Raw genomic sequence first — 13,767 nt, forward strand, 5'->3', positions numbered from 1 at the left:
AACAACTTTGGTATGATTTTTCTTTTAAAGGACACTCCAGTTTTGTTCTTACTCCTGTTGGAGACGTTAGCTGAGATATTTCCAGGCTGAAATCACTCTCATAAGAACAACTATCCAAGTACATTAAACTGTAAGTCAATGGAGACATTCAAGTTTCCAAGGGGTCACAACCTGCAAAACAGATATATGGTGGGCTGAAAAGCTAGCATGAGAATGTAGCAAATAGAGAAGCTTGATTTGTAAAAGTTCTAAATTGTCATAGAATTACAGTCTGGTTTGGGTTTGAAGGGACCTTAAAGATCATCTAGTTCCAACCCCCCTGCCATGGGCAGGGATACCTTTCACTAGACCAGGTTGCTCAGAGCCCTCTCTAGCCTGGCCTTGGACACTTCCAGGGCTGGGACATTTACAACTTTTCTAGGCAATCTGTTCCAGTGCCTCACCATGCTCACAATAAAGAGTTTCTTCCTAGCAGCTAATCTAAATTTCTCCTCTTACAGTTTAGAACCATTCCCCTTTGTCCTGTCACTATCTCCCTGTGTAAAGCTTGTTCTGAAAGGCAGCAATGAGGTCGTCTTGGAGCCTTTTCTTCTCCAGACAAACAACCCCAACTCTCTCAGCCTGCCTTCATAGCAGAGGTGCTCCAGCCCACTGAGCATCTTTGTGGCCTCCTCTGGACCCACTCCAACAGGCCCATGTTATTTCTTGTGCTGAGGACCCCAGACCTGGGCGCAGCACTGCAGGTGGGGTCTTCATGAGAGAGTAGAAGGGGACAATCACCTACCTTGACCTGTTGCAAATCCTCTTTTGCTGCAGCCTAGGATACCATTTGCATTCTGGGCTGTGAGTGCACATTGCCAGGTCATGACCAGCTTTTCATTCACCAGCACCCCCAAGTTGTTCTCCAGAGGACTGTTCTGAATGGTTTCTTCTCCCAGTGTTCTCTTGGTCTGGACTCATTGAAGTTGCTCCCGACAACTGTGCACTTAGACTTGTTAAATCTCATGAGGTTCTTATGGGCCCACTTTTCAGGTTTGTCCAGGTGCCCTTGCATGGCATCCCTTCCTTGTGCCAACTGCACCACTCAGCTTTATGTCACCTTCAAACTTGCCAAGGGTGCACTCAATCCCATTGTCTGTATCACAGATAAAGATGTTAAAGAGCACCAATCCCAAGACAGAGCCCTGACAGACCACTGTCATCACTGTCTTCTGTCTGGACATAGAGCCATTGACCACAGCTCTCAGGCTGTGTCCATCCAGCCATTTCCATGTCCACTGAACAGTCCACCCTTCAAACCCATGCCTTTCCAATCTGGAGAGAAGGATGTCATGTGAGACATGTCAAAAGCTTTACAGATGTCTAGATAGATGACATTGGTTGGTCTTTGCAGTCATTCCATCATAAAAGTCCACCATGATGGAAAATTATGTATTTTTGTTCTTTTAAATAATTCCTGTCTGGTCTTTTTGGCATATAAATTGTGATCCTCTGAAGTGATACACAAGTATGCATAAATTTAAAGTCTAGTAACTATGACACTTGATACTTACCATATCAATAACTAACATCTCTAATGTATGTTAGTTTGCCAAGATAGTTCAGGGTGATCAGTCTTAATATAATTTTTAACAAGTATTTGAGAGGCAGCCGTCTGCAACGTATGAATGAGGCACCGTCCCCAGTCGTGGTATAACCAGAAACATTTATTAAAAGTGTATATAGCTTTTATAATATTTTCACTATCAGGTTAGGATAGCGTGAGCCTGGATAGCCAATAGTATTTCTGTTCATATGTCTGCTAACCAATAGTATACATGATCAAGTCCCTAATAGTAACATCACCCCTTTTTCCCTAAAACAAATACTTGTGTAACAATTTCTTCTGCAAACTACTGTGCTTCTGATACTTGTTACATTTTAGAAACTTTGTTACATCTCTCCTGCCTTGACAGAATTGCATTCTCTGTTCTCTATTACAAGTTCTCTTTGTTTCCTCTAAGTTGCTCATCTTTGAACATAAGGGATGGGATTTTTTTTTTTTTTTTGCAAGTGCACTGGGATTCACCTTTTTTGGATATCTGCAGGAAAAGAAAAAAAGCTAAATTTATTTGCATAGTTTTTTTTTACTCTAGTGAAACTGGAAGTGAAACAAGTTGAGTGATCCAAGGCCTATTGTGGCCACTAGCAGTCTAAAGAATGCATCTTGTTTTAAATTGTTATTTAAGGTTTAAAGGGACACGGGTTGCTTTTGATAGTTAAGTAACAAGAGTTACATCTTTATTTCCCACTGCCTTGTGTCTGACAAAACTTGAAGTTTTATGCTGTTTTATCATTAGTAGCTTCTGGGAGGTTCAGGGGAAAGGGGTTAAACTTTGTCCTTTTATCAAATACCAAATCTATCAAATTTGTTTTAAAGATCCAGTATTCTTTGTGTTTCCAGTGTAAGTCCTTCTCTCTCCTGTTGTGTAGCAGAAAGGCATCCTTCAGACTGTGAGAGCAGCAACCTCAACTGAACTTGACATGAGTATGTTTGGCTTTGAAAAAGCCTGTTCCTCTCATAGCTGGCTGAGGATTTGTGGGATTTTGCAATTGCTATCATTACAGCAATGTAAAACATAGATCTGAGTTTCAGTTTTCCATGTAAGCTGTATGTTGTCTTAGGCTTTGGGAACTTCACTGCAGGCATCTATTACTTTGACAGCAACTATTACTGTGCTGTCCTACAGTTCTCTTGTCCTCACACATATGTTATTTTTCACATTTTCTGGTTTTGTTCTTTTCCCTTTCCATGAAAGAAACTAGTTATGAACTGTACTTTGTCAAGTGTGACCTAAGTGCAGTGGAACAAACTGAAATAGTCTATTTAATATTCATACAACATTGGATGGACTAAATAATATTTTTCCCTTAAGTAACCTTAATAAAGAATACAAAAGGGATTATAGAGTAATTGTTTTTTTAAAAACTAAAATCAGGTAACCACTACCCAAATTCACATTTTGAAAATGTTTGGGATGTTTCTTAATATATATATATATATATATATATATATATATATATATATATATATATATATATATGAAGAATATATATATATATATATACACTCATTAGCAATCACATAATTATTCCTTAATATAATGGAAAGTGTACTAAGTATAAAATTTTCTTCAGGCTGAAGTTTTAACTGCTTCTAGATTTTCTTAAAAGACAATATGTAAATAAGGCATTGCTTTAGATAAAGTTAAGGTGAACGCATGAAAGTGGGTGCTTTACTTTAAGTAATGTTTTTTTCTTCTTGTTGGAGTGTCAAATGGTGCTAGTAGTACCAACCAAAGAGTGGGCTGCCTTTTAGCAAAGGTTAGAGGATGTTAAACTCATTCAGACATGATTGTTAAGAAGATGCATCTGCAAGAAAATGTATTTAGATCATCTTATATTGAACCATGCCTTAGTCTTATGCACAATTATATGATATTTGTAGTTTTATGAGCTTATATACATGTGCACAGAAAATGTGTAGATCTGTTTATAGAGATAAGACTTAAAATGTTTATCAAGCATCCTCTAGTGCTCTAAGGATTAAACATAGATTAAAAATACAAGGGATTTTATTAATGTATTATTTCAGTGCCTAGGCTGATATTTATTGGCAAAATACTATTTCAAACTTTTTATGAACAATATCTATAAACCCATCCAACTTCTAGTTCTGCCGTTTATAGTACCTCTTTCTGTGATCTGTACTAAAATTTATTTACTCTCCCATGTAGTATGTGGTTCTTTTCTCTAAAATGAGGATTTCAGACTCTGTAAACTGAAATGAATACTGAAAAGTTTGGTTTGATTTTTGTAATTGAAACTCTTGCATAAATACTATTGCCCTTCTATGTGTTACAGAAAATACTTTTTTTTTTTCCCTCTGTGGAGTTTGTTGAATTAAGAAACTTATTTTTCATTTGCTATTTCAAGAAAAAACAGCTCTTTTGTGAAGTCATTACAGCTTTGTTATGGTCATCAATATGAGCAGAAGCCTAGCAGCCTCTCAACTATGTGAGGAATATCCAAACCAAGCTCATAGATGCTGGTCCTCAATAGCACTACTAGTGTGGGATTTTCAAACTCTCTTTGGTTGTGTATATTCATTATATGGAAAATTAGAAATGATAGAACAGAAGCAAGCAGTAAGTTGCATGTTCTTCTGCATTGTGTCTATGCATGCTCTAGAAGTTGCTACCTTTTTTTTTTCCTTAGGCTTTCATTTACACTGATTGTAGTCTTCCTCTGTTAACACTGAATTAGTTTCCTGTATGCACTAGAGTAATTTCAAAGGCACATTGACTTAAAGGAAGTACATCTCTGGAGACTTCTTTTGTTGTAGAACAGTGGCAGCCATTATTTCCTGCAGTTGTCACCTAATACCACATGACATATCAGAGAAGAAATAATTAAGCTTATGGTAAATTACATGTTTTTTTATGGCTGTGCTAGCATGTCATGGAGCAGCAATGGATGGTAATGGAGTTAAGTGTAGTGCAGGAATCTGCTGTGACACATGGCTTGCATCTCTTGGTTGCAATTTTCAGAGCAGTCCAGGTTACCTGGTGGCCATTAGGCAAATATTAGCTACTTTCTAATTAGTTGAAAGTCACTTTGATTTAGCAGGTAACTTTTTGAAATGGAGATGAAAGCCTGTGTAGCTGTGAGGGCTGACCATGTCCCCCACACATGTGTGGAGAGCATTGTGGGTGCTGCTGCCAAACCAGGTCTGCATGCCTGTGGCAGAGACACCTTTGCCTGATTGCCCCCGATTGTGTCAGGACAGCTTGCATGTCCAGCATTTTTGTAAGCATTTAACTTTGCCTAAAGGAAAATGAATGAACAGCACTGTATCCCCAGTTACATGACCCTTTCAGAACAGTAGATAAATAAGAGGGGAAAGAAAAGAAAAAGGAGAGAGGGTGAGGTGAAAAGTTAGAGTCTTCCTTTATGGTAAAGAAAGTTGTAATTCAGCTGAGCTTCTACCTTCTACTTCCCTGAAATGTGTTTTCACATTAAAGGAAACTGTCCTGACCTTGAAGCCCTGCAATGAGTTATCTGCACGTTATTTAAAGCACACCACACTTCAGCCCTACGATTCCAGTGTGGTTACTTAATTAATCTGATCCAACCAAATATTCAGTACAGTGTCTAGCTGTAGTGGGTCTAGTGCTAGCTAAGCGCCAGTGTATTTACTACAGTATATTTACTCATTTTCTTGCTGTGAGATAAGAATTAGGAGAAGGAGGGCAAAACAAGCACAAACCTTAAGGAGTATAAAAAAAACTTTATTAACAGAAGTAAGGGAAAAAATAAGAAAAAAAATCAGAACACTTTTCCTCTCCCCCCACCTTCTTTTCTTTCCCACTGACAATGTAAGAAGACAAAACTTGAGACTTTCAGTCAGTTTGTCACTTCTAGAATAGTTTTTCTTCAGTCTACTTAGAGAGAGGAGTCTCTCTTGTCATGCTATAAAGACTTTTCCACAAGAAACAGGTCTCTTGTGGCTTCAGTGTCACAGCAAATCAGCTGCACAGGAAAGGAAAATCTGCTTGCAGTGTGAAAAGTCCTTCCCATACCTTGCAGCTATCTCCCAGCTGCTTTCATGGGCCATGTCAACTTATTGGTGTTCTCTTTTAAGAATGGGCTGTTCTAGCATAAAATAAAAGTTCTCTTCATCCATCTCTGGGAACAGAGGATTATGTATTACTATCACTGCGGCAAGGTTTCTCATCTCTCTCTGTTCAAATTTCTCATTGAATCAAAATAATTTCAACATCTGCTCGCTTTAGCACTGGTGCCTCTGTTCATGGCTGTGATTAAAACACTACATCCCCCCAAATGCATTTTCACAAGTTACAAGGAAACAAGCGTTTGATGTATCATAGTCCATCACCATGGCTTACAAGAGAATTTCAGCCCAAGACTCAGGCATTTCCTCAATTCTGCTTCTCCCGCCCCCCAATCTAGACTTAAAGACTCCTTCTTTACTGACCTCAGGGTCCCTATTGTATTTTCTACATATTTTCACCCTTTCCTTTTCCTGACTCAGGAGAAAGTTAGTGTTCGTAGGTTCATTTGTTCTCAAGCTTTATCAATTAAAACAGTATAGAGCCTTAAAAATGTTTAAAGGGTGATTTTGTCCAGGCTCCACAACTGAGGAATCACTGTGTCTGTTGCTGCTGATAATGTGGTCTCTGCTGGCACTGCACAAACCATGCTGGCTGCTGGTGCGACCTCTGCTCCTTTCTTTCATGCAGGGCGCTGGAAGAAAGGGAAAAAAACTGCTGCCGTGCCTTTTGTCCTGTCTGCAGCATAGCTGGCTAAAAGCAACTAAGCAAAGTCCATTGTGCGTCATGCTGAGACAGCCGCAGCTGCGTGGCACCGTCGCAGTCACACCAATTTTGGCCGCACAGTCCCAGTCACATGACTGCTCCCAGACCAGGATGGTGGTGGCCACTCCCAGCCCTGGCTGCTCTTGGCCTCGGGGCTGCCCTCAGTGCCGACCACGGTGTCACTCCCAGTGCTGGTCCTGGAATAAAAAAAATTCATTTAGGAGACATGCAGAAATAGCCACGGCCACATAGCACTGCCTTGGCTGCAAGGATCCTGGCTGCGGGGCCACTCCTGGCGCCGGTCCTGGCCGCACAGTTGTCCACGGTGCTGGGATAGTCCCGGTGGCATGGCCTGGCGGTGGCAGAAATCTCAACTGAGCCCATGGTGCTGGGATAGTCCCGGTGGCATGGCCTGGCGGTGGCAGAAATCCCAACCGAGCTGTGCGCCAACCCGGCTGCACGGGGCCAGGGCGGCCTAGCCCCGCCGTGCAGACCCGGCCCAGTCCAGCCTGTTCAAAGCCAGAAGCCAAGAGAGAATTTTCCTGCACTTCCTTCTTTTTTAAATGTGCTTTTCTACAGGGGTGTGCTTAACTCCTTCAAGTGGTCGAACCAGGCCTCAATCCCCAAACTTAGCCAGCTGATTGGCCCTTCAAAACAAGCCAGTTCATTAGCTCCAGCAGGTCCTCACAGGCAACCACCCTCGCCTCCCACCCCCACAACTGAAAAACAGACTTTCATTAAACCACAACACAAACTAAGTTAAATGTGGATTTTTTCCCCCCTTTCAGCTTTAGCACATTCAGAACATAATGATTCTCTGGATATTAAACTGTTTGAGGTGAAGCACAGTTTCTGTGTATTTTATGCAGGTTCTGCTAGGGTGGGACCTCATTTCTAGAATGGACTGGTAGAAATGTTGCTAGATAGATATAGGATGAGCAGGAGAGATCCTGGCTGTGTGTACTCTTCCTCAAGATGCAAGTATTCACATGCTGCTTAAAAATAGTATGGAATTTGAGCTGATCTTAGAGTATTCTTCTTGTTCAACCAGTGAGTAAATATGAAACTGCCATGCTAGTTCCTGGGAATCTGGGTGTGCCTTTATATATAGTTGTATCTATCCTACATCCGCTGGAGTTTTAATGTTGTCTTTTTTAGATGTGAATTTCTCAGTACAATAATAGAGGGAAGAATATACCCGTGGCAATGACCAGCATGAATTAGGTCTTACAAGGAGATGTGGTTGCTTTCTAGTGTGTTGCTCATGGCCATGCACAGGACCTGCTAGGTTTAGGTTTTTAAGCATATGCAGTATAGGCTGCACTTTTTCTTAGTTCTTTGTAGTGGTATGAAACCTTCTTAAAAAAAAAAAAAAGTTTTGTAATTAGAGAGAGCCTTTCTGCTTGGAGAGCTACACTTGATGTCACAGCTAGCTGGGTGCATGTGGACACCTCAGTAAAGCAGCAAGGCAAGGCAGAAGTTTGGGCACAGCCAGCAGTTTCCTCTAGGCAAGAACACTGCAGGCTGGACAGTTGTTGGGCAACAGACACAGCCACAGCCAGCCATTCATTGTACAGGTAATCTCTTCAGGTCCTCTTTTATGTTCAATTATTTGTTAAAGATTTTATTTCAGTTGTCTTCATTGACCCTTTCCAGAGCTTGTGTATCAGTGTTTCCTTGGAAATAAGTTTTTAAATAGGGGGAAGATAAAGAATGACTTTCAATAAGCTGCTGGACAGCACAGGTGTCCTATTTGTTTTATATAAAATGGGAAGACTAAACATAAGAGGCAAATGCTTGAAATCAGCACCTTATTTTTAAGTTGAGAATAAGAGTGTGTATGACTTTAGGGAAGCTGTAATGAACATTTATTTTAGATAAGCTCTAATATTGACTAAAAATAGAAGACAACTTAGGTATATTTGTAGACATCCTTCATCAGAATCCTGATGGTTTTCAGAAAGCTTTTTGTGGCAGCAGTAGTGGCATAATTAGGGAATCGAATAAATGCAGTATATATTTTATGTCACTGCTGCTGTCAACTAGTTGTGAGCATAGTTTGTTTAATGTATTGCACTGAGATGCCTGGACTGATTTATCATGTGTCAGGGAAGGCAGGGCAATTAATTTTTCAACTGATTTCATGTACTTTGTGACCAGCCCAACCAGGCTGGCCCCTGTTTTGTTAGTGATGTTGCTGAGGACAGAAGCATGGCTTGCTTTCACCTGGGACATGCAGGTCTCTAGGCACTCAGAAGGAGGCCAGGGAACCATAATATACTCTTAATTTTTTCCAAAGGTTCTGCTTTTCTCTGAAATTAGAGTTATAACCGAGCTTAGACTATTTATTTTTGATGGAGGAGTCTATACCAAAAAAGTCTCACAGTTTGGGCACAAAGTTGCTGTCTCCATTTTGGAAAATATCCCAAGAGTTTTCAGACCTTGCTAGTAGCACCTGATTGGTCTAGGAGTGTGTAATTTTGTTTTAATAGAGTGATGCTATAAGCAACTTTTTAGAAATCCGAGAGTGAACCATGGAACTGTCATATCGACCTCCAAATGTGTCATATTTTCTTGCTAGTCTATGCGATGGCAGGGTTGTTGCTGTTGAATTCCTTCCAGAATCACTCTTATACCAGGGCCAGTCACTGAGGTATGTGAATAATGTTGCTCATAAACAAGAGAGCTTGCTGTGTTATCACATCTGCTGTGCTTCTCTCTTTACATTATTGGTAGTGAATATCACTCTGGGGAATGCAAATTCCTTGTCTTAAATCCACTGATTTAAATTTAACTGTACTTGTCAAAAATTCTGTCCTGGTAGAGGGTGGGGGAGGTTTGAGGGATTCATTTTGTTTGGCTATTTATTTTTTCTTTTTTACTGTTTATTTTTTCTAAGATCACTGGCATCAAACAATATCCTTCTTGCTAACGAGATGCTCAGATTCAGTGTTTTCCACATTATTAAGCTGGATAACTATGCTGCTTCTGGCATATCTCAGGCCAATAGGAAGTTCTATGAAGTCCTACAGTGTCCCACAGTTTATTTTTCTGAACTCTCTGTGGGTGCAATATACACTAAATTAAGCCATAGCATAGCATAGACTTTACAAATAATTGGATTGCAGAAGGGTTATTTGGTTAAAGCTCAAGCTTTGAGCTTCAAAAAGTGTCTTCTCTGTGTATAGAATAGTTTTAGATCACTCAAAGATGATAAGTAGACTATTGCTTGTATGAACTTTTCATTCAAGAAGTGTACGATAGTTAACATGTGGAATAATAAACATTGAATGGCTGAATAATGGATAACAGATGTGCCATAAATGCCAAATAAGATATTTGAAAGCTGTGGTGTAAAGGCTGAAAGACGTTTCAACAAGTGGCCACAGCTTGTGTGACCAATAGTATCTCAGCCTAATACATTTAAAAATTGAGGCTAAATCAGAAAGAAGAGATACCACTTCAGTGGCTAAATCAGTGAGATTTAATATCATGTAGAAAAATGGTGGATCACAGAATCCATCATGGGGCAAATATTCCATGACTTCCTCATATCTAGGACATGTTTTCCAGTTGTGATTTTAGTTCTGATGTAGTCAAATGAGAAAAATGAGACAAAATCCACTTGTATTTGATTTAAAAATTCTAAGTAGTCTGGCTTCATTAGAGCTTCTGGGAGCTATTCCGTGACTTTCTGTGGGTTAGATCCAGGCTGAACTTCTATCACTGGAGGTTCACTAAGAGATGAAAATCAAGGGAAACAGACTATCTATCTATCTATCTATCTATCTATCTATCTATCTATCTATCTATCTAATCTGTCTATCTATCTATCTAATTATATACCTCATATCTTTATCTTAAGCTGTAATTTTGTAGAAAGCTAAGACATAAATTTAAGGGCATGTAAATTGGTATAATTTTTGCCTAGTTAATTCCACATAGATTTAAAATTCTATTAAGAAAAACAGAATAATTCCTGGTTTATAATAATGTATTTGTTTTTTAGGTCTCATCATCAGTTAGTCCTTCGAGGTTGAAATCAGTGGGATTTTTTCATGAGAGGTGATGCTTTCAGAATCTCATTATTTATTCTCTTCACTGCAACATTGCAGCATGTTGGTTCTCCTTAGGAAATTGTCCCATTCTCCTGGGGATCCTCTAGAAGAAGGGAGAAGAGCTGTTGGTGTTTTGCAACTCATATATTGAGCGAGGCTAAGACTCAGTTACTTACAAAAACTGTAGTAACAATGCTTTGTGCCTCTGTATCTCAGGTACACAAATTCTTGACAGACTGAGGTTACTGTAGAAAGTGCAGTTTTTGTCTCAGGTCTATTGCCCTCCTGATCCTGGACAGAGAACAACAATTGGTAAAAGGATTTGATTTATCATTTATCTTTGATTTATTTCTCTCATTGACCCAGCACTATTCTCAGAAGTTCCAGGGTTAGCAGTAAAGAGGTAGTCTTCTACAAAAAAGCTCTCTTGTAAAAAGTCACAATTTCAGCATTCAAGTCCATTACTTGTAATCCCCATGAAGTTATTAAAAAGATTATAGAGAGGAGCTATAGCCTGGAACAATGTCTTTTGAAAGCAGTCAATATATTTTTCTCCAAATTGCTTAATTCATTCAACAGCCTCACCTAGTCTGAGGTTAAAATTATATGGGTGAGAGCTCACTATATGGCCAAGAAACATTAAGTTAGATGAGACTGAAACAATGCTATCAAGCAAGTCCAATTAAGACCACATCAATTTCTTAAGTATCAAGGATATTCTTGAATTATGTTTTAGGGGTATCATATGTATCGTTGCATTCCAGTGATTGTTTAGGAGGTTCTAGAAGCTAGTTTTGGTGTAGGGCAGTTAGTATTTCTGGAGTTTCTGTGTAGTCATAAATAAGAGAGAGGTTTTATCTCTTGACCATTCTTGAAAGCCCAGCTTTGGGTGCTCTGAATTGTCCACTGATTGAGCTTCACTTTTCCTTAACCATGGCTCAAGTACCTTGATAACCTGTCCCCTTTCTTACAGTGGTCCTGTGGGGCATCTCTCAGTGGACATGAAGGAAACAAAATTTTTTCATAATTTTGCTTAACAGAGGCCTCATGGAGCTAGTGTGGCAATTTTAGGAGTAAGTACCTGAGACATGTTGCATGTGCTTTTGGAATATGTTGCCACATGGCTTATTTTTGGATTTTCACATTTTTATCCACTGGTCTTTCTTATAAGTTGTAAATAACAAAATAAATTAAAAGAAGATTTGGTTATAGTATATTGTCAAATTAAAGTGTGTCTCCTGTTGTTATGGTGATAAAAGCTGTGATAAAATGATAAAAGAATTAAAAATACCCATCCATCCCTGAGCTGTGGTAATGAGGTTCAATTTGACTAACTGAGCATGATCTCACTAAAATAAAATTGCATAGTCACAATCCTACTAAGTGAGACCAATGATAGTGAACAAAGAAGAAGCTGTGTGTGTTTGACTAGCAAAGTGTGTCTGTGCATTTTTAAATATATAGTATACAAATATGTACAGTAAAACTGTATTTATGACCACATGCTGGCTGTCAGAAAATGAGAGATGCAAACTATGATGACTGCTTGCTGTTAGCCATATGAAACGTAGCCTGAATCCCTGTCCATTGCAGTCAAGATGGAAGTGAGGACACAAAACTTCATGCAACAATAGCTGACTTTTATTGAGAGCTGTTCAACTTATACAGCTTTGATAGTCTGCACGTTTTTTTCTGATTGGCTAAATTAGTTGCCACCTGGCTAACTGGCCAATGGCTGCCCGTGTCCCCATTGGCCTAGACCTGCTCCCCAATGGCCCAGACCAGTCAAGTTATATAATTAAGGTTATTATGTAATTACTTACATTTCAGTTATAAAATTATAATCAGGATTAATTAAAACTGTAAGGCTTTCAGGCCAGCTGTTAGGCACGACAGTTCCTCCTTTTTGTTTTTAAATACAAAAGGTAATGTCTGTCATCCTCTGCAGGGCCCTTGCAGACAGTGTGACAAACACAGCACAATGTACAGAAGAATCATGATGATATAATCCGGGAGCCATCAGGAACAGCTTCTCAGGGTGGTATGCTGCAAACTCTTCACAACCATAACCCAATTATAACAAACACCTAACTTCCTTACAAAACTGTTAAACCTTAGAAACTACTATGGGTAACACTTTACAAACATATAAATTATTTTTAAATTGATGAAAAGGTGTCCACTGAAACGTGTGTATACTTTAAGCATCCAAATTCAGAGACAAGGGTGACATCTGTGTGCCAGACTTGTAAGTCTCGCAGACTGCAGGGGTTTACCCCCATCTGCAGTGGTGTAATGTGACATTGACAGTCGGCACAAGATTTAATAATATTGCGTGCCTCTGTGTCTGTGAGAATTGCCTTTGTAATGCTCTAACACCCTGATGAAAAAAGGCGTGGGATGCTCTTGCCTGTGTCAGCATGCCAGGCTGTGGTGCTGTCCAGGCAGGGCTAGCTAACCAATCAGCCTGAGCATTACCCTCTGCTATAAAACCAGGCAAATTAGTATGACTCCGAATGTGTAAAATATAATAAGATGTTCTGACTTTGATTGTATGCCACAAACCTTTTAACAGTTCAAATAGTGCTGCATTGTCAATTTCTTTCAGTAAAGCTTGGTCTAATCTTTGTGTTATATCTGTGACATAGGCAGAATCAGTTACAATATTTAAGGAAGTGTGAGGAAATCATTGGAAAGCCATAGTGACAGCCATAGTGACAGCCATAGTGACAGCATGTAACTCCAGTAATTGGGGTGATCCAATATAATGACCTTTGAGTGTTTGCCACCCCTTGTCCTCCTTCCAGGTCACAATGGCTTTCCCCATTTTCTCAGAACCATCAGTAAAGACAGTGAGACCTTACAGTGGTGTATGATGATTCAATGATCTCAGTGACAATGCAGCGGACCCACTTAATTGCAACAGCTTATGACTAGGTAGGTGGTAGGTGATTTGTCCTGAATAATTTTGTAAAGCACTTTGCAGTGCTGTGCTGTTTGCAAAACACCATTCAAAATATTCCTGTGCAACAGGTATAATAATTTTTGCAGGATCTTTGGCATTTAATTGTATACATCTTTGGCGACACTTAATAATTAATTGAGCAATTCATTCAAATATGGAAGGTACTGTCTTTTTAGGTTGCTGTGATAGAAAAACCAATTCCAGAATGTGTAGACAACCATTCCAGACAATCAGGGTCTGACCACTGAGTGTCCCGTTGTCCAATGATACCTGTAGGATGTAAATCAGCAATAACAACAAATACTATAACACAAACCTTTGAACATATCCAGTACACTTGTCTGTTTGTTATGGCTCGTTCTACTAA

General features: G+C 39.4%; 1 long non-coding RNA gene across 1 annotated transcript; it reads left to right on the forward strand.

The window, feature by feature from the left end:
* The first annotated feature begins 43 nt into the window (after window positions 1-43).
* On the forward strand, window positions 44-13,327 carry LOC128784406 (uncharacterized). Its single transcript, XR_008429474.1, has 5 exons — window positions 44-130; window positions 10,387-10,442; window positions 11,409-11,508; window positions 12,384-12,476; window positions 13,243-13,327. It is a non-coding gene; the product is annotated as an uncharacterized LOC128784406 (long non-coding RNA).
* The last annotated feature ends 440 nt before the right edge of the window (window positions 13,328-13,767 follow it).

Source organism: Vidua chalybeata, chromosome 1 (assembly GCF_026979565.1).
Source record: "Vidua chalybeata isolate OUT-0048 chromosome 1, bVidCha1 merged haplotype, whole genome shotgun sequence".
Lineage (NCBI taxonomy): Eukaryota > Metazoa > Chordata > Aves > Passeriformes > Viduidae > Vidua > Vidua chalybeata.